This window comes from Balaenoptera acutorostrata, chromosome 3 (assembly GCF_949987535.1).
Source record: "Balaenoptera acutorostrata chromosome 3, mBalAcu1.1, whole genome shotgun sequence".
NCBI classification, from domain to species: domain Eukaryota; kingdom Metazoa; phylum Chordata; class Mammalia; order Artiodactyla; family Balaenopteridae; genus Balaenoptera; species Balaenoptera acutorostrata.
The window spans coordinates 128,687,026-128,708,257 of NC_080066.1; positions in this window are offsets into that span (position 1 = coordinate 128,687,026).

Here is a 21,232-nt window from a genome sequence, read left to right on the forward strand (position 1 = left end):
AGATTGCTATCATAATGGTATGTGTACCTGAAATATATTACTTTACTGGTTGTATTAAATTATACTCTTCCTGTAGTTCAGAATAGTAAAATAATAGTGAATGCCTAGCTTTGGTTCATGTTCATAAATGTTCCATCAAATGCAAAAAGCAAGGACAAACCTCAGTGATCACTGTGTACACTGCTTAACCTTGTAGCTGGTTTTGTGATAAACAGCAGGGGCCAATGAGAAATGACAGCTTTCCACTTGCATGAGGATCACCCTGGCCATCAGGGCCCAACAGTGACTAAAATAAACCAGGCAGTGAAAAGGTTTGAATTGATTCCAGACAAAGTCTGGGGGAATTAATAATTCAGGAAATGCCAGAATGAGAAATATATAATAAGTAGGAAAGAACAATTTTTATGAAATATTGTAAGAAGTAAAATGCTAGGTAATATATTAAATGGTGGAAGTAGTAGTAAATTTGGGGCAGTAAAATGTGGGTTTAAATCCTTACATTTTTGATATTTAGCTGTTTAATGGGTATCTATTAGCCTAGGGAAATTAGTTAACCTCTCTGACTTGTAGGATCCTCATCTTTATAGTGGCAACTATATATGCATAGGGAAAAATATTTGAGATACACACACATGTGTATTTATGTATGTGTGTGTATTTATGCATTTATACATATATACATATAGTAGTCATAAAATAAATAGGATCAAGCGTAGTTGTAGCTGTAGCTGAAGGTATTTCCATTACATTCACCCCTACTAATCCTATCACTGTTTACTGTGGTTGTCTACCTATCAGTTTCTACCACATTAAGAAAAGGCTGAGAGGGGACTGAACTATTCCATGTGCTATCATTACTCTGAATTCTTCTTCAGGTAGATTGCCTATCTCCACTTCACTTAGTTGTTCTTCTAGGGTTTTACCTTGTTCCTTCATCTGGGACATATTCCTCTGCTGTGTCATTTTGTCTCACTTTCTGTGTGTGGTTTCTGTTATGCAGGCTGCAGGGTTGTACTTCTTGCTTCTGCTCTCTGCCCCCATCTCATTGTGGTGTCTTCTTTGTCTTTGGATGTAGGATATATTTTTTGGTAGGTTCCAGCATTTTTTTTTGTTGATGGCTGTTCAGCAGTTAGTTGTGATTTTAGTGTTTTCGTGAGAGGGGTGAGCTCACATCCTTCTACTCTGCCATTTTGTCTCCACTCCAAGTATAGTTCTCTGTGCTGAAATCCCATATCCCAGAGATGATTACCATTAGCACATTGGTGACTGTCCTTCTTTCATCTGTCATAGGCTTGTACTCATATTTGTATGATTTTACCAAGAGAGTCTTGGAACTCCCCTGAGGCAGAGAATTACTCCTCAGGGCAAACCGCCAAGGTGTTAGCAGGCTGCACATGCACAGGTACCATGTGCTTTATTGGAGACAACATTCTAACTCTAGAATTTATGATCCATTATGATCTGCTATATTTAATTACAACTTCTAGAAGATTCTGCACTCAAAGATCTCCTGCTGAGATCTTAGGAATTAGGCCCCAGTCTTCATATTAGACTCATACTCCCTCACTCACCTCCTGACCATGTGGACTAATTTTTTTCAATATGCCAATATGAACAAAAATGTTCCCAATTACTCACAACTCCAATAAGACATTTGCTGAAAAAGGAATGCTATTTATGACAAAAAACAAAACTTGTATGTTTACAAATTTGAAAATGTCTCAAACACTTCTGTCCATAGCTTCCCTATATCTGGGCCCTTAAGTTCAGGAAAGAAATGGAATTTAAAAGTTGATGTTTGTGGATTGTAAGAATTAATATTGTTAAATGTCCATACTACCCAAGACAATCTACAGATGCAATGCAATCTCTATCAAAATACCGATGGCATTTTTCACAGAACAAGAACAAATAATTCTAAAATTTATATGGAAACACCAAAGATCTCAAATAGCCAAAACACACTTGACACAGAAGAACTAAACTGGAGGTATCACAAACCCTGGTTTCAAACTACTACAAGGCTATGGTACTCAAAATAGTATGGTACTGGCACAAAAACAGACACATGGTTCAACGGAACAGAATAGAAAGCCCAGAAATAAACCGACAGTTACATGGAGAATTAATGTATGACAAAGGAGGCAAGAATACACAACAGGGGAAAAGACAGTCTCTTCAATAAATGGTGCTGGGAAAACTGCACAGCTACATGCAAAAGAATCAAACTGGACTACTTTCTCATACCATATACAAAAACAAACTCAAAATGGACTAAAAACTTAAATATAAGACCTGAAACCGTAAAACCCCTAGAAGAAAACATAGGCAGTATGCTATTTAACATCAGTCTTAGCAGTGATTTTTTGGAATGTCTCCTCAGGCAAGGGAAACAAAAGCAAAAATAAATAAATAGGACTACATCAAACTAGAAAGCTTTGCACAGCAAAGGAAACTCAACAAACCAGAAAGGCAGCCTACTGAATGGCAGAAGATATTTGCAAAATGATATATCTGACAAAGGGCTCATATCTAAAATGTACAAAGAATTCATACAACATCAAATAAAAACCCACCCAATTAAAAAATGGGCAGAGGATTGGAATAGATATTTTTCCAAGGAAGAGATACAGATGGCCAAAACACACATGAAAAGATACTCAACATAACTAATCATCAGGGAAATGCAAATCAAAACCACAATGAGATATAACTTCACACTTGTCAGAATGGCTATTATCAAAAAGATAACAAATAACAAGTGTTGGCGAGCATGTGGAGAAAGGGGAACTCTCATGCACTGCTGGTGGTATTGTAAATTGGTACAGCCACTAAGGAAAACAGTATGGAGTTTCCTCAAAAAATAAAAAATAGAACTGCTATATGATTCAGCAATTTCACTTCTGAGTATTTACCCAAAGAAAACAAAAATAGTAATTTAAAAAGACATGCATTCCAGAGGGCTTCCCTGGTGGTGCAGTGGTTGGGAGTCTGCCTGCCAATGCAGGGGACATGGGTTCGAGCCCTGGTCCGGGAGGATCCCACATGCCATGGAGCGACTAGGGCCGTGTGCCACAACTACTGAGCCCATGTGCCACAGCTACTGGGGCCCGCGCTCTAGAGCCCATGCTCTGCAACGGGAGAGGCCACCGCAATGAGAGGCCCGCGCACTGCAACGAGGAGTGGCCCCTGCTCACCGCAACTAGAGAAAGCCTGTGTGCAGCAACGAAGACCGAACACAGGCAAAAATAAATAAAATAAAATAAATTTATTAAAAAAATAAGTTAAAAAAAATAATAAAAAGATATACGGGGGCTGCCCTGGTGGCGCAGTTGTTGCGAATCTACCTGCTAATGCAGGGGACACGGGTTCGAGCCCTGGTCTGGGAAGATCCCACATGCTGCGGAGAGACTAGGCCCGTGAGCCACAATTGCTGAGCCTGCGCGTCTGGAGCCTGTGCTCCGCAACAAGAGAGGCCGCGATAGTGAGAGTCCCGCACACGACGATGAAGAGTGGCCCCCACTTGCCACAACTAGAGAAAGCCCTCGCACAGAAACGAAGACCCAACACAGGATAAATAAATAAATAAATTAAATTAAAAACCCAGACCCAGCCTGGCTTCCTACCTCCCTCCCTGCGCTGCCGCCAATAAAAAAAAAAAAGAAAAAAGATATATGCATTCCAGTGTTCACTGCAGCATTATTTACAATAGCCAAAATATAGAAGCAACCTAATTGTCTATCAATAGACAAATGAATAAAGAAGATGTGGTCTATATACAATGGAATATTGCTCAGCCATAAAAAAGCATGAAATCTTGCCATTTTTGACAGCATGAATGGATCTAGAGGGTACTGTGCTAAGTGAAATAAGTCAGAGAAAGAAATGGCACATGATCTCACTCATACGTGGAATCTAAAAATCAGAGCAAACAAAACAAATTAAAACAGATTCATAGGTACAGAGAACAAATGGATAGTTGCCAGAAGGGAGGAGGTTGAGGGGGTGGCTGAAGTAAATGATGGGTATTAAGAGGTACAAACTTCCAGTTACATAATAAGCAAGTCACAGGAATGTGATATATAGCATAAGGAATATGGTCCACAATATTGTAATGACTTCATATGGGGACAGTTGGCTACTGTACTTATGGTGGTAATCATTGCATAAGGTATGCAAATATCAAATCATATGTAGTACACCTGAAACTAACATAATATTGTATGTCAACTATACAATTAAAAAAATAAAGGAAAGGTAGTGTTTTGTTTTATAATCTTTGCTCTGTCACTAATTAACAGGAAGATGTGGCACGGCACAGATTCATGAAATAGCAAGTTCTATATGTCTAAAATGAAGTGAGGCAGAGGCTGAGGGGAAGTGGATAAAACAGGAGAAAGTTCAAAGATACGATACTAGGCACCAGATAATGGCACCAAATCATGCTATACTTTATGAGAAATGTTTAGAAACTTGCAATTTATCCAAAACATCATAAGAAACAATGGAAATATTTTAAATTTGATGTTACCAGTAATGTAAAAGCTCACTGGCTGGACTGTTGAAGATAGTTTAGACTGTACAGTACTTGAAGATGAAATAGCATGCCACAGCAGAAAGCCACGCAAGAAAGAGACTAAATCAATAATCGTTGAAAAAAGTGGGAAATGATGAAGATTTGAGGAATATTAAGAAATTTACACTACTGGACTTGATGTTTAAATGTAGGAAGACAAGGCATGGGAGAGACGTGATCAAATTCACAGGTTTATTTCTGTGGGCTGAATGGTGTTGTGATTCACTGAAATGGAAAATACAAGAGGAGGAACAGAAACAGAACATTTTCCTTAATTACTTAACAAATTAGTAATCCCAGTCTGATGTCTTTACTTACATTTTGTTTTCTAAAATAATGTTTTTATATGTGTTACGTTTGTCCAATAGAGCCAATCAATTTAGATGTGTAAGGGACTTGTGATGTTGTATTCATGCTTTACAGAAATCTCCATGAATGAAAGAGAGAGCCTGTGAGGAGAACTGAGTGATTTAAACTAAATACACTAATTTCACAGCTGATGACTTGAATAATATAACCAGGCTCTGTATGATAGCCTCTTGTTCAACATTTCAAGGAGGTCCTATAACTAAAATAAATTTTCTAGAGGCAAGTCGTCAGTCTTTCAGTTTTGCTTGACTCTAATCTGTGGAGGGAATCTGATAACCAGAAACACAGGATTGAAAATGGTACATGAAATAAAATGTCCAGAACGTATTGAAAAGTTAAAGAGTTGATGAGATTGGGTGTGTTTGTCTCCCTTCCTAAAGAACCACATTCTGATGGAGGCCTTTTAGTGTTTCTTCCAGGATACTTAGACTATCCCCCTTAATCCACACTTACACCCACCCTATGCAAAAACAAAGGTGGTTGTTCTAACTCTGCTCGTGAAAAAAAAAAAATGTTCCATCTTACCTAATTTCTCTCTCACTGCCCCCCAATCCACATGTTCCATGCATACCTGGAGATAAGGGGCCTCTAGTGTAGTAAATAGCTACAAAGGAAACGTGAGATTAATAGAGGGAGGGAATGCAGCATGATGGAAAGAGTGTTCAGTTCTGGGTTCAGACCTAGACTCTGGATCTCTGTGGCTGTGTGATGCTTGCTGATCACGTATCAACTTTAGTTTTCTTATGTGTAAAATGGAAATCAAGTAACTCATAATAAATAGAATTAGTGGGTTGGTGAAGTTAAATACATGTCTTAAATTTAATGATATTGAAATGAAAATTAATATACTTGGAACATTTATGAAATGATTGGTCTAACACAAATGCTCTCTAGGTCAATGTTTTGAAACTTTATCAAAATGTTAATACCATTAAATGTTTTTGCTTAATTCATACCTTTTTATGTAAAGCATAATTTTCTTAGTTTAGAATCTTACTTTAAATGCCACATTTGGATAATCATAGAGTTAGGAACTTAAAGGGAAATTGTTAAAGGAAGTATCAATAAGATTATTTTGGGCCCAAATCATGCTAGATCTGAAATGTCCAACAGTTAAAATTATTTTTAACTTTAATTTTAAGAATAATTAACTAGGCTTAATACATAAGTGAGCTTGATGTGTACTGTGTTGAGAAGTACTGAATAAGTAGTAGAAAATTGCTTAAAAATTGGAGAGTTATTAATTCAAGTTTCTTTTAATAATCTCTACTATATACCTTCTATAGAAAACTGCCTTAAATTTATGGATATTTATCTGCATGTGCTCATGTCTGTTTGGGGGGGGGGAAGGGATTCTTTTTTCCCTGAAAATATGAATGCATTTTCCATTTCCACTTGAAAAATTCTAAAATTTGAAAACATACTAGTAGTGTTTTATAAGTTTGAAGTGTTTCGTGCAGCTATGATAAATTATGTTTTGCAAATTATTATTTTGATGCCATCATCTGTTTTTTAGTGTTGCTTTCCAATAAATAGATATTAAAGACAGAAAAAAATAACATGAGAAAATAATTAGTTAAAAGTAATAAAATCACAAGAAAATCTGGATATAAATAAATCCCCAGGACCAGATGGAATTTCCCCACTGGTTTTGAAAGAACTCAAGAGTGAAACTGTGAAATTGTTAGCCAAAGTGCATTACCTGTTGTAACAAAAGCTGCAGTGTCAGGGTACAAAAAGCCTGCCAGTGTGCCAGACATCTAGAAGACACTCTTCAAACACATGTTGAGCGTTGATTCTTTGGTGCCTAAGCTGGTGGGATACATAAAAAAGAGTGGATTATAGATCTTTTTTTATTTGGAAACAGTAACTTGAATTTTATAAGAAAAAATAAACCTTACTAAGCTTTTTATTTTTAAATTAATTTATCGAGAATTTCAAAAAGTCTTGTTGACATTGCTCTTCTGCCAAAGATTATGAAATATTTCTATTTGGTAGGATTCTTTTTATCATGTGTACTCCTTAGAGACAGGAATTAAAAAGAGTCCCTACATCTAGATGTCAAAGTGTCAATGGCAATGCTTCACCATAAGCCACGTTTTTTTTGCCTTATCTGTATTTTTAAACGTTAATAGAAAAATAGAGTACAGATAGTAAAATCCTAGGTATAATAATTTAAAAATATTGGAGGTTAGATGACACATTTAAGGTCATAAAAGTCATTGTCAAATGGGTTTACTATACAAACACACATACACACACACACACACACTCACACAAAATGCAGAATAGCAGAACTAAAAGCTCGCACTAAAATAAGTAGTTTTCAGTCAAATAAAACTACAGCAGGTGGCAAACTTAATACTATCATTATCCAAAGTGCTACTGAAGGCTAAAAGTATAGACTCAAAAATATTAAAATTAATTCACAAATTAACCAGTTTTTGCACAAAGTTGAGGATACTTGAAAATTCTTAAACCTTGCAAATTTCCTGGGCTAGATGGAATATTGATTAGAAACAGAATGCCATAAACTAATTTATTTATACTGTGGTCATATGATACATTTGTCTAATAGCTAATTTTATTACCTCATTACAAATATGTGGAAAGGGAAATCCATCTTAAAGGTTTGAGATAATATGGAGTATTTAAATGATAGTGCGTTCAAATAATCGTTATTTAGTGCATTAGTCACTGAAGATAGAAAATAAGAAAAAGCTCTGGTTCTCAAGGGTCACGCAGACATTAAGTGGGACAAATGCTCAGGTGTATATAACATCTCTGTCTTTATTCATGGCTTCAACGATGAGCAGGGCCTACAGATACTAAACGTGAAAATCCAAACTTCCATTTACCTAGTGTTACCTAGAAGAAAAGAGTGTTCTGAGGCACTGGCAATCTGACTCCACTCTAGGGAAGTCCTGGGCCTGATTCTGTCTAAAATGTATCCAATTCTTAATTCTATACCTTGATTTCTCTTTAATCTGAAGGGAAAACACCAGCAAAGAGGGGAGAAGTGACTTTTGTTGATATAAATGATGAGAAAATGGCATGTAAGAACTGTCTTCTCTTCTGAGCAGAATTTTCTTTGTAGTTTCAAGGAAGAAAACATCTTTCATAAGAAAGGGAGAATGCACATACACAATTGTTTTTTTGATAAACTTGAGATGGGGACCTACAGTGAAATATAGCAAGACTGAACAAAATGGCTTTGCCAGGAGATAAGATGGAAAATGACAAGAGAAGACAAATGGAGAGTGAAGCTTATTCAGTTCTCTGAATTTTCCTGAGAGAAGCTAAATTTCAGCAAGTTGTTTTCTTTTCAAAACATCTGCCCGATTTTGTTCTCCTATGATTCTTACAGTCGTTTTGATAGTTAATACTGCTTCTAGGTTTACATATATGGAACTGATTATTTGTCTCAATGGGAGTGGGTACATTTAAATTTCTTCCTGGCTGTGGAGAAAAAAAATGTGCTGCTTTATGACAGTACAAAGAAGGGTCAAAGAGATACAGATATTAGAGAGAATCATTTCCAAACACATAGTGCTTGCTATTTCTTAAAAAGCAGGGTGACATTTATTTTAATGCTGTTTAAGTGCATCAAGATTCTACCATACTGTTCTGTATGCATGTATTCATGAAAATGTCTACATTTTGTGCATAATGCATGGAATTCTGAGCTAATCATGTGTCATTTTTACATAGTTATTAAATATCAAAAATACACTTTCATTAATAAGCTGGCATTTGATTAATATAAAATATCCATCTGATTAAATCTCCATTAGATGCCTATTCAAAACAGTGACATTTCATGTGTTATTAGACAACCTTACTGCCCACACAGATGGCATGCAATAAAAACATTAGCCAAATATTTTACTATGACTGGTTGAACAAACTAAAGCACATCCATCTTAATAAAATACATTGTAGACCAGGCCTCTGCAATACAGCCAACAATGAAATTATTACCATAACAGATTGGTGTTCACTCTAACATATGCTGCCAATCAAACATATTTTGCATTTGTGTGTGTAAACAAGCAGATGCAAATGTGTAATATTCTGTCTTGGATCTTGAGCACATTGTAGTTAGTATTAAGTAATAAACACCAAAGCAGACGGGTTATGGAGCTATGAATTTGAGTATATCTGATGACCGCTTGGGATATTCATCAGCAGTATGTTATTAGAATTATTTTAAAAATATTAATCACAATATGGATATTCATCAGTAGAAGGATATCTATTTACGTTATCATTATTAGTTAAGCAGTTGGGAAAAATATATCTAAAAAAGAACACTAATAGTTCTTACTAATAGTTATAATAAACATTCTTTACTAGAATGCACCAGGTATTATTCTAAGAGTTTTACTTAGACTGGGTAATTAAATTAACAAGCTGAAGAAATAGTAATATTACATTCATATTTTACTGAGAAAATAAAAGTGTAAAGAGAGTGTAAAATTAGTTGATCATGCTGGTGGGCTTCTAATCCAGGCAGTCTGACTTCAGAATTCATAAACAATCTGCTGTGTTTTCTCTTTGAATACATTCACTCAAAGACATGACATCAGTGTTATTCACTGAACAGAGAACTACTTTATAGAATAGACCATAAGGGCATCAAGTAAAGGGACAATTGATTTCTGTAATCCAGATACCTAATATAGTGCTTAAATAAAGTAGCCATTCAATATGCTTAAATGATTGAAGGATTAAGCAAATTATCTACTGATTGCTGAGTAGCTGATATATGTGATATTCTGGGAAATACTGACTTTCTATTTATTTTTTTATTAAGACAATTTTTTTAGAGTGATTTAAGGTTCACAGTAAAAGTGGGGAGAAAGTACAGAGATTTCCCATATAGCCTTTTCTGCCATAGCCTCCTCCATTATCAACATCCCCTACCAGAGTGGTACATTTGTTACATCCCCTACATTGACACATAATAATCACCCCAAGTACATAGTTTACATTATCGTTCATTCTTGGTGTTGTAAAAATTGACTTTTAAAGACATGTTTGTTGATCATATCCTAATACAAATGTGTTGATTAGCTGGACTGAGACTTAAAATTAGAAGACTTCTCAGAATTACACATATAAAAATGTATACACCTACACATGACGTTCATGTACATGCATACATATATGGATATATACATATAGATGAAAATGTATTTGCTTAGAGGGATTTTACACATTGTTGCAATGATAAAAAAGCTGAATTATACTGTCTTTTTTTTGGTAATAGATTTTCCTACTTCTGTCTCTTCCGTGAAAGGAAAAATTGTGTTTTAGAACATAATTTTAGAGCCCGAGTACACTTTGGTGGATAAGTGAAGGCTGTAATTGCTGACTTACCACCTTCTCTGTGACAGGAATCTCTTTCAGCCATCAGCTGGCATGACAGTATTTGTTTCTCCTTTTTCCTCCGATGATGCAGCTCTATTTACCATTTTTTGGATACCAAGGGTGAGTTGGTTAATATAATCATTGTCATGACAATAAAAAAATCCACTCCTGTATTATTTTTAAATACTCAGAATTATCACAAATCTTAAGATTCATTTTCATATTATTTTCACATATTTTTAATTAGTGGAAATATCAGGCACAATCTGTATTTTTCAAAGCAATGGCTTGTGTAGTCCACAGAAACACATTACTCACTATAGCATTTCTCTAAAATATGATTTGGAAAAGTTACAATTTTCCTAGTTCTTTGTCATCATTCAATGAGCTGTTAAGTCTAACACTTCCTTCATAAGCAGAAGCATTTCTTTGGTAAGTACTAGTCTCTCTGATTTCATTTTCCTCCAACTCTCTCTTCTAATTTATATTCTGCATCACTCTAGATTGACTTATTTTGTAAAATGTCTCAGTCAGTAACTCTCCTGTTTCAAAACCCTCGTTATTCTCTTTGAGTATCAGGGTTAAACCTCAAGTTACTTTGAAAGACAAGAAATGAACGTCAAAGTTGATTCTCTTTCCCACTAAGTCTTCTTCATGATTAGTTGTTAAGTTTGTTCACTCTGGCAGTAATTTTCTTCGCTACTTAGGATTTGTCTCTGAGACAAAAAGACCAGTTGAATGGACCTCAGGGTCACTTGCTATTTGGAAGTTTACAGCGGATAGTCACATGTGGAGTAGCATTCCAAAAGAAAATCAAGAGTATATTTCTGAAACAAAGACACAAGGCTTTATTCAAGAGAATAGCTGTGCTCACAATCAGAATAGGTCTGGAGGGAAGGCAAACAGCAGAATAAGCAGTGAAGCCAGTGCATTGGAAATCTAAGAACATAGAAACAAGGCAAAGTATGAATCTGACTGAGCAGATTGAGTCATTCATCCAAAAGAGATACATCATAGGATAGCTTTTTATATGGTGCCCACACACTGAATTTTGTTGTGGATGGGTCAGAACAGCTATTTAAACATTGAGTTGGAGTGAGTTTGAGTTCACTAAAATTCTTTTTTATAAGACTCCTCTAAACGTGCTCCATGGAACACTGTAGTACATTTAAACACCCTCAAAGAATGAAATGTCACCTCTCCTTGATGTGGAATTGGACTGACATCTGTGGTAACATGAGGCAAGAACCACCCATATGGAGTATTCTAGTTCTTTTTTATTTTTAATATTGATTTTCAAGACAGGATTGTCAAAACAGGGAATCATAAAATCTGGGTTCAGAAGAGAACAGTGAGGTACAGGCTAAATATACTTGAGGTTAACCATGAGCTCTGAAATTGGGATTGATAATCTAGGATACTTGGAATGGATTAAAGTGACATGATCCAATACTGGAATGGGCTCCTCAGCAAATGGTTCTCTCTCAGAAGGTTCTGGTGATAGGCTTGTGCCCCTAGAAGGGGTAGAGTTTTATATACCTAGAGTTACTGGCTGTCAAAAAGTTTTATCATCCTATTTAACATTTCAGGAAAAAGATTGTTGAGATTATAATTTCCATAGAAGTGAATTGAAATTTATGGAAGGGCTTTCACTGGTGGACTTGATCATGGGGAGAGGGTGATATAATTATCCTGTTGGGAGGGGATATATCATATAAGGACCTTGTTCAAAATCTTAATAGTATCTTCTATCTGGGTTTTAGTTTGGAAGAAGTAAATATTGGAATCAATTTCTAGATGAATTTGAAGAGGACTATTAACTGAGAAACATGTCTAAGAATACTACAAAAATTCCATTGATATTTTAAATAGTATGTTCTTAATTATGTTTTTAAATGTCTTTGTTAATGTTTAGAAATGTAAAATAGATATATTGACCTTTATAAATTCAATAATTTATAAAATTACTAAAATTTCTAATAAAATCCATAATTCCCTTGAGGTTTTCTATTTAGAAAATGACAATCTGTGAATAGTGACAGTTTTGTTACTTCCTTTCCAAATTTTATGCCTTTTATTTAATTTTCCTATTATTACTTGGCTAGGTCCACCAATGCATGTTCTATAAAACCTATGTCAGATATTGACTTTTCCTGTTTTTAAAGAAAAACCTCAGATAATATTTATTAAGGGTAGTAATTGTTGTAGGTTTTGGTAGCTACTCTTTATCAGACTGTCACCTTTTATTACTGTTTTCTAAGTTTTCATTTGTCTGCTTATTTTTAAGAAAGAATGGTGAAACTTATCAAATATATTTTCTAAATCTATCAAAATGATTCGTTTTCTCCTTAAGCTTGTCATATAATCAGTAACAAACTTTTTAATGGTTTCATTGGGTTTTTTTTCATTAATTTTATTTTTTATTTTTTAAGGGAACGTTATTTATTTATTTATTTATTTTTGGCTGTGTTGGGTCTTCGTTTCTGTGCGAGGGCTTTCTCTAGTTGTGGCGAGCGGGGGCCACTCTTCATCGCGGTGCGCGGGCCTCTCACTGTCGCGGCCTCTCTTGTTGCGGAGCACAAGCTCCAGACGCGCAGGCTCAGTAGTTGTGGCTCACGGGCCTAGTTGCTCCATGGCATGTGGGATCTTCCCAGACCAGGGCTCGAACCCGTGTCCCCTTCATTGGCAGGCAGATTCTCAACCACTGCACCACCAGGGAAGCCCGGTTTCATTGTTTTTTGAAAGTAATCGTAGGTGGGGTGGACTAATATTTGTTAAAAGTTTTCCATCTATCTTCACTAGTGAAATTACTTTATAATGTAGTTTGCTTTTGCAAACAAGATTATTTTTAACTCAGAAAGACTCGAGATGGAGTTCCTATTTCTCTTTCCTATCAGGAGGAGATTGTGTAAGACCAGAATTATCTGTTTGCTATTTTGCTAGAATTCACCTTCAAACCAACCTCAGTTGATATTCTTAACTGTTTTCTTCAATTCATTAATGCCTCTGTGATTATTTATGATTTCTAATTCTTTGTAAGATTTTTATATGTTTTTAAAATTATTGGAACAAATAGTTTCATAATATTATCCATCATATAGTTTTCATCTTTGATAACTTTTTCAACTTGATTTATTTGTGCCTTCAGTCATTCACCAATAACACCAGATTCTGGACTTTACTACTAGTCTTTAAGAAAAAGAAACTATGTATATTTTGATCATCTCTACTGTAACATTTTTTTCCATTAATTTCCGCTCCATTCTTTAATTTTTTCCACCCAAAGTCATACTCAGCCTTTCTTAAAGCATGTAAGGGTTCAACTTTTTCCTTATTTCTTTATTTATATACTCAACTAATTATCAGGCTTTTTCTTTTCTAATGTAAGAATGCAAGGACATAGTTTCTCCTCAAAATATCACTTATTCAGAATTTTTAATTTTGATATAGAATATTAAAATTTTTCTTCAGCTCAAAATATTCAACACATGAGCTATTTAAATAATATTGTTAAATTTAGAAAACTACACTTCTTTTTGTGCCTTTCAATTATTGATATTAAATTTGATGTCATTGTAGTCAGAGAACAGTGTGTATGACCCAAATTTTTAAAATTTGTTGAGATTTTCTTTATGATTTGTTTTCTCATTTATTTTGGAAACCATTAGGATCAATAGGGCCAGATTTTTAAAAACAACTTGTGAATTTGTGTTAATTATGGCAAAACTTTTTTTGTCATTTTTTTTTTTTTAGATTTTAATGCTTTATTTTTTTTAAAAACATTTTATTGGAGTATAATTGCTTTACAATGTTGTGTTAGTTTCTGCTGTATAACAAAGTGAATCAGCTATACATATACATATATCCCCATATCCTCTCCCTCTTGTGTATCCCTCCACCCCGACCATCCCACCCTTCTAGGTGGTCACAAAGCACTGAGCTGATCTCCCTGTGCTATGTGGCTGCTTCCCACTAGCTATTTTACTTTTCATAGAGTATATATGTCAATGCTACTCTCCCACTTCGTCCCAACTTACCCTTCCCCCTCCCTGTGTCCTCAAAGCCATTCTCTATGTCTGCGTCTTTATTTCTGTCCTGCCACTAGGTTCATCAGAACCATTTTTATTTTTTAGATTCCATATATGTGTGTTAGCATATGGTATTTGTTTTTCTCTTTCTAACTTACTTCATTCTGTATGACAGACTCTAGGTCCATCACCCTCACTACAGAAAATTTGGTTTCTTTTTATGGCTGAGTAATATTCCATTGTCTATATGTGCCACATCTTCTTTATCCATTCATCTGTCGATGGACACCTAGGTTGCTTCCACATCCTGGCTATTTTAAATAGTGCTGCAATGAATATGTGGTACATGACTCTTTTTGAATTATCGTTTTCTCAGGGTATATGCCCAGTAGTGGGATTGCTGGGTCATATGGTAGTGCTATTTTTAGTTTTTTAAGGAACCTCCATACTGTTCTCCATAGTGACTGTATCGATTTACATTCCCACCAACAGTGCAATAGGGTTCCCTTTTGTGCACACCCTCTCCAGCATTTATTGTTTGTAGATTTTTTAATGATGGCCATTCTGACTGGTGTGAGGTGATACCTCGTTGTAGTTTTGACTTGCATTTCTCTAATGATTAGTGATGTTGAGCATCCTTTCATGTGTTTGTTGGCCATCTGTATATCTTCATTGGAGAAATGTCTATTTAAGTCTTCTGCCCATTTTTGGATTGGGTTGTTTGGTTTTTTTTTTTTTTGATTTTGACCTGCATGAACTGCTTGTATATTCTGTAGATTAATCCTTTGTCAGTTGCTTCATTTGCAAATATTTTCTCCTAATCTGAGGGTTGTCTTTTCATCTTGTTTATCATTTCCTTTGCTGTGCTAAAGATTTTAAGCTTCATTAGGTTCCAGTTGTTTATTTTTGTTTTTATTTCCATTTCTCTAGGAGAGTATCAAAAAGGATCTTGCTGTGATTTATGTCATAGAGAATTCTTCCTATGTTTTCCTCTAAGAGTGTTATAGTCTCTGACCTTACATTTAGGTCTTTAATCCATTTGGAGTTTATTTTTGTGTATGGTGTTAGGAAGTGTTCTAATTGCATTCTTTTACATGTAGCTGTCCAGTTTTCCCATCACCACTTATTGAAGAGGCTGTCTTTTCTCCATTGTATATTCTTGCCTTCTTTATCAAAGATAAGGTGACCATATGTGCATGGGTTTATCTCTGGGCTTTCTATCCTTTTCCATTGATCTATATTACTGTTTTTGTGCCAGTACCATACTGTCTTGATTACTGTAGCTTTGTAGTATAGTCTGAAATCAGGTAGTCTGATTCCTCCAGCTCCGTTTTTTTCCCTAAAGATTGCTTTCGCTATGTGGGGTCTTTTGTGCCTCCATACAAATTTTAAGATTTTTTGTTCTAGTTCTGTTAAAAATGCCATTGATAATTTGATAGGGATTGCATTGAATCTGTAGATTGCTTTAGGTAGTATATCATTTTGACAATATTGATTCTTCCAATCCAAGGACATGGTATATCTCTCCATCTGTTTCTGTCATCTTTGATTTCTTTCATCACTGTCTTATAGTTTTCTGAGTACAGGTCTTTGACCTCCTTAGGTAGGTTTATTCCCAGGTATTTTATTATTTTTGTTGCAATGGTGAATGGGATTGTTTCCTTAATTTCTCTTTCTTATTTTTCATTGTTAGTGTATAGGAATGCAAGAGACTTCTGTGCATTAATTTTGTATCCTGCAACTTTACCAATTTCATTGACTAGCTCTAGTAGTCTTCTGGTGGCATCTTGAGGATTTTCTATGTATAGTATCAAGTCATCTGCAAACAATGACAGTTTTACTTCTTCTTTTCCAATTTGTATTCCTTTTATTTCTTTTTCTTCTCCGATTGCCGTGGCTAGGACTTCCAAAACTATGTTGAATAATAGTGGCAAGAGTGGACATCCTTGTCTTGTTCCTGATCTTAGAGGAAATGCTTTCAGTTTTTCACCATTGAGAATGATGTTTGCTGGGGGTTTGTCATATATGGCCTTTATTATGTTGAGGTAGGTTCCCTCTCTGCCCACTTTCTGGAGAGTTTTTATCATCAATGGGGGTTGAATTTTGTCAAAAGCTTTTTCTGCATCTGTTGAGATGATCATAGGGTTGTTCTTCTTCAGTTTGTTAACATGATGTATCACATTGATTGATTTGCATATATTGAAGAATCCTTGCATCCCTGGGATAAATCCCACTTGATCATGGTGTATGATCCTTTTAATATGTTGTTGGATTCTGTTTGCCAGTATTTTGTTGAGGATTTCTGCATCTATATTCATCAGTGATATTGGTCTGTAATTTTCTTTTTTTGTAGTATCTTTGTCTGGTTTTGGTATCTGCGTGATGGTGGCCTCATAGAACGAGTTTGGGAGTGTTCCCTCCTCTTCAAATTTTTGGAAGAGTTTGAGAAGGATGGGTGTTAACTCTTCTCTAAATGTTTGACAGAATTCACCTGTGAAGCCATCTGGTCCTGGACTTTTGTTTGTTGGAAGATTTTTAATCACAGTTTCAATTTCAGTGCTTGTGATTGGTCTGTTCATATTTTCTATTTCTTCCTGGTTCAGTCTGGGAAGGTTATACCTTTCTAAGAATTTGTCCATTTCTTCCAGGTTGTCCATTTTATTGGCATAGAGTTGCTTGTAGTAGTCTCTTAGGATGCTTTGTTTTTCTGCAGTGTCTGTTGTAACTTCTCCTTTTTCATTTCTAATTTTATTGATTTGAGTCCTCTCCCTCTTTTTCTTGATGAAGCTGGCTAATGGTTTATCAATTTTATCTCCTCAAAGAACCAGCTTTTAGTTTTATTGATCTTTGCTATTGTTTTCTTTGTTTCAATTTCATTTATTTCTTCTCTGATCTTTATGATTTCTTTCCTTCTGCTAACTTTGGGTTTTGTTTGTTCTTCTTTCTCTAGTTCCTTTAGGTGTAAGGTTAGATTGTTTATTTGAGATTTTTCTTGTTTCTTGAGGTAGGCGTGTATACCTATATACTTCCCTCTTAGAACTGCTTTTGCTGCGTCCCATAGGTTTTGGGTCATCGTGTTTTTATTGTCATTTGTTTCTAGGTATTTTTTGATTTCCTCTTTAATTTCTTCAGTGATCTCTTGGTTATTTAGTAGTGTACTGTTTAGCCTCCACGTGTTTGTATTTTTTCAGATTTCTTTCCTGTAATTGATATCTAGTCTCATAGCGTTGTGGCTGGAAAAGATACTTGATACGATTTCAATTTTCTTAAATTTAGTGAGGCTTGATGTGACCCAAGATATGATCTATTTTGGAGAATGTTCCATGAGCACTTGAGAAGAAAGTGTATTCTGCTGTTTTTGGGTGGAATGTCCTATACATATCAATTAAGTCCATCTTGTTTAATGTATCATTTAGAGGTTGTGTTTCCTTATTTATTTTCATTTTGCATGATCTGTCCATTGGTGAAAGTGGGTGTAAAGTCCCCTACTATGATTGTGTTACTGTCGATTTCCCCTTTTATGGCTGTTAGCATTTGCCTTTTGTACTGAGGTGCTCCTATGTTGGTGCATAAATATTTACAATTGTTATACCTTCTTTTTGGATTGATCCCTTGATCATTATGTAGTGTCCTTCTTTGTCTCTTGTAATAGTCTTTGTTTTAAAGTCTATTTTTTCTGATATGAGAATTGCTACTCCTGCTTTCTTTTGATTTCCATTTGCATGGAATATCTTTTTCCATCCCCTCACTTTCAGTCTGTATGTGTCCCTAGGTCTGAAGTGTGTCTCTTGTAGACAGCATATCTACGGGTCTTGTTTTTGTATCTATTCAGCCTGTCTACGTCTTTTGTTTGGAGCATTTAAACCATTTATATTGAAGGTAATTATCAATATGTATGTTCCTATTACCATTTTCTTAATTGTTTTGCGTTCGTTTTTGTAGGTCTTTTCCTTCTCTTGTGTTTCCTGCCTAGATAAGTTTCTTTAGCATTTGTTGTAAAGCTGGTTTTGTGGTGCTGAATTCTCTTAGCTTTTGCTTGTCTGTAAAGTTTTAATTTCTCTGTCAAATCTGAATGAGATCCTTGCTGAGTAGAGTAATCTTGGTTGTAGGTTTTTCCCTTTCATCACTTTAATATGTCCTGCCACTCCGTTCTGGCTTGCAGAGTTTCTGATGAAAGATCAGCTGTTAGCCTTATGGGGTTTCCCTTGTATGTTATTTGTTGCTTTTTCCTTGCTGCTTTTAATATTTTTTTCTTTGTATTTAATTTCTGATAGTTTGATTAATATGTGTCTTGGTGTGTTTCTCCTTGGATTTATCCTGTATGGGACTCTCTGCCCTTCCAGGACTTGATTATTTCCTTTCCCATATTAGGTAAGTTTTCAACTACAATCTCTTCAAATATTTTCTCAGACCCTTTCTTTTTCTTTTCTTCTGGGACCCCTATAATTTGCATGTTGGTGTGTTTAATGTTTTCCCAGAGGTCTCTGAGACTGTCCTCAATTATTTTCATTCCTTGTTCTTTATTCTGCTCTGTGGTAGTTATTTCCACTATTTTATCCTCCTGGTCACTTCTCCGTTCTTCTGCCTCAGTTATTCTGCTATTGATTCCTTCTAGAGAATTTTTAATTTCATTTATTGTGTTGTTCATCATTGTTTGTTTTCTCTTTAGTTCTTCTGGGTCCTTGTTAAACGTTTCTTGTATTTTCTCCATTCTGTTTCCAAGATTTTGGATCATCTTTACTATCATTACTCTGAATTCTTTTTCAGGTAGACTGCCTATTTCCTCTTCATTTGTTTGTTCTGGTGGGTTTGTACTTTGCTCCTTCATCTGCTGTGTGTTTTCTGTCTTCTCATTTTGCTTAACTTACTGTGTTTGGTGTCTCCTTTTCGCTGGCTGCATGTCAGTAATTCCCATTCTGTTTGGTGTCTGCCCCCAGGGGGTGATGTTGGTTCAGTGTTTTGTGTTGGCTTCCTGACAGAGGGGACTGGTGCCTATGTTCTGGTGGGTGGGGCTGGATCTTGTCTTTCTAGTGGGCATGGCTGTGTCCGGTGATGTGTTTTGGGGTGTTTGTGAACTTAGTATGATTTTAGGCATCCTCTCTGCTAATGGGTTGGATTGTGTTCCTGTCTTCCTAGTTGTTTGGCATGGGGCATCCAGCACTGGAGCTTGCTGGCCATTGGGTGGAGCTGGGTCTTAGCATTGTGACAGAGATCTCTGGGAGAGCTCTTGCCGATTGATAGTACTTGGGGCCGGGAGGTCTCTGGTGGTCCAGTATCCTGAACTTGGCTCTCCCACCTCAGGGTATCAGGCCTGACACCAGGCTGGAGCACCAAGACCCTGTCAGCCACATGGCTCAGAAGAAAAGGGAGAATAAGAGAAAGAAAAAAAAATTTTAAATAAAATTAATTAAAATAAAAAATTATTAAAATAAAAAAATTCAAAAGTAATAAAAAAAGAAAAAAAGAAGATAGCAACCAAACCAATAAACAAATCCACCAATGATAACAAGCGTTAAAAGCTATAGTAAGATAAACATAAATATCAGAAACTAGTCAGTTGCAGACAGCAAACCCCAAGACTACAGTCCCAAAGTCCACTGCCTCAATTTTGGGTTGATTCGTTGTCTAATCAGGTATTTCACAGATGCAGGGTACATCAAGTTGATTGTTGGGATTTAATCTGCTGCTCCTGAGGCTGCATGGAGAAATTTACCTTTCTCTTCTATGTTCGCACAGCTCCTGGGGTTCATCTTTGGTTTTGGTCCAACCTCTGCATGTAGGTTGCCCCCAGGCTTCCGTTCTCACCCAGACAGGACGGGGTTAAAGCAGCGGCTGATTATGGGGCTCTGGCTCACTCAGGCCAGGGGGAGCGAGGGGTACGGTAGTTGTAATTGGAATGCAGGACGAGCCTGCAGTGGCAGAAGCCAGCATGATTTTGCAACAGCCTGAGGTGTGCCGTGTGTTCTCTCAGGCAAGTTGTCCCTGGATCATGGGGCACTGGCAGTAGTGAGATGCCCAGGCTCCCGGGAGGGGAGGTGTGGATAGTGATCTGTGCTTGCACACAGGCTTCTTGGTGGCTGCAGCAGCAGTGTTAGCATTTCATGCCCGTCTCTGCAGTCTGTGCTGATAGCTTCGGCTTGCGCCCCTCTCTGGAGCTCGTTTAGGTGGTGGTCTGCCTTCTGTGGGCAGACAGGGAAGGAGTCCCCTCTCCTCACACACTCTGAAACAATGATCTCTTGCCTCTTAGGCAGGTCCAGAATTTTTCCCAGACTCCCTCCTGGCTAGCTGTGGCACAATAGCCCCTTCAGACTGTGTTCATGCTGCCAACCCCAGTCCTCTCCCTGGGATCTGACCTCCGAAGCCCAAGCCTCAGGTCCCAGCCCCCACCCGCCTTGGCAGGTGAGCAGACAAACCTCTCAGGTTGGTGAGTGCTGGTCGGCAACAATCCTCTGTGCGGGAATCTCTCTGCTTTGCCCTCTGCACCCCTGTTGCTGCGCTCTCCTCTGTGGCTCTGAAGTTTCCCGTCCCGCCACCCTCAGTCTCCGCCAGTGAAGAGGCTTCCTACTGTGTGGAAACTTTTCCTCCTTCACAGCACTGTCCTAGAGGTGCAGGTCCTGTTCCTATTCTTTTGTCTCTGTATTTTCTTTTTTCTTGTGCCCTACCCAGGTATGTGGGGATTGTCTTGCCTTTTGGGAAGTCTGAGGTCTTCTGCCAGCGTTCAGTAGGTGTTCAGTAGGAGTTGTTCCACATGTAGATGTATTTTTGATGTATTTGTGGGGAGGAAGGTGATCTACACATCTTACTCCTCTGCCATCTTGAAGGTCCCCTTTTCATCTTCTTAATGTGTGTGTACTGGGTCTTAAATCAGTTTCCATTTAAGGGAATT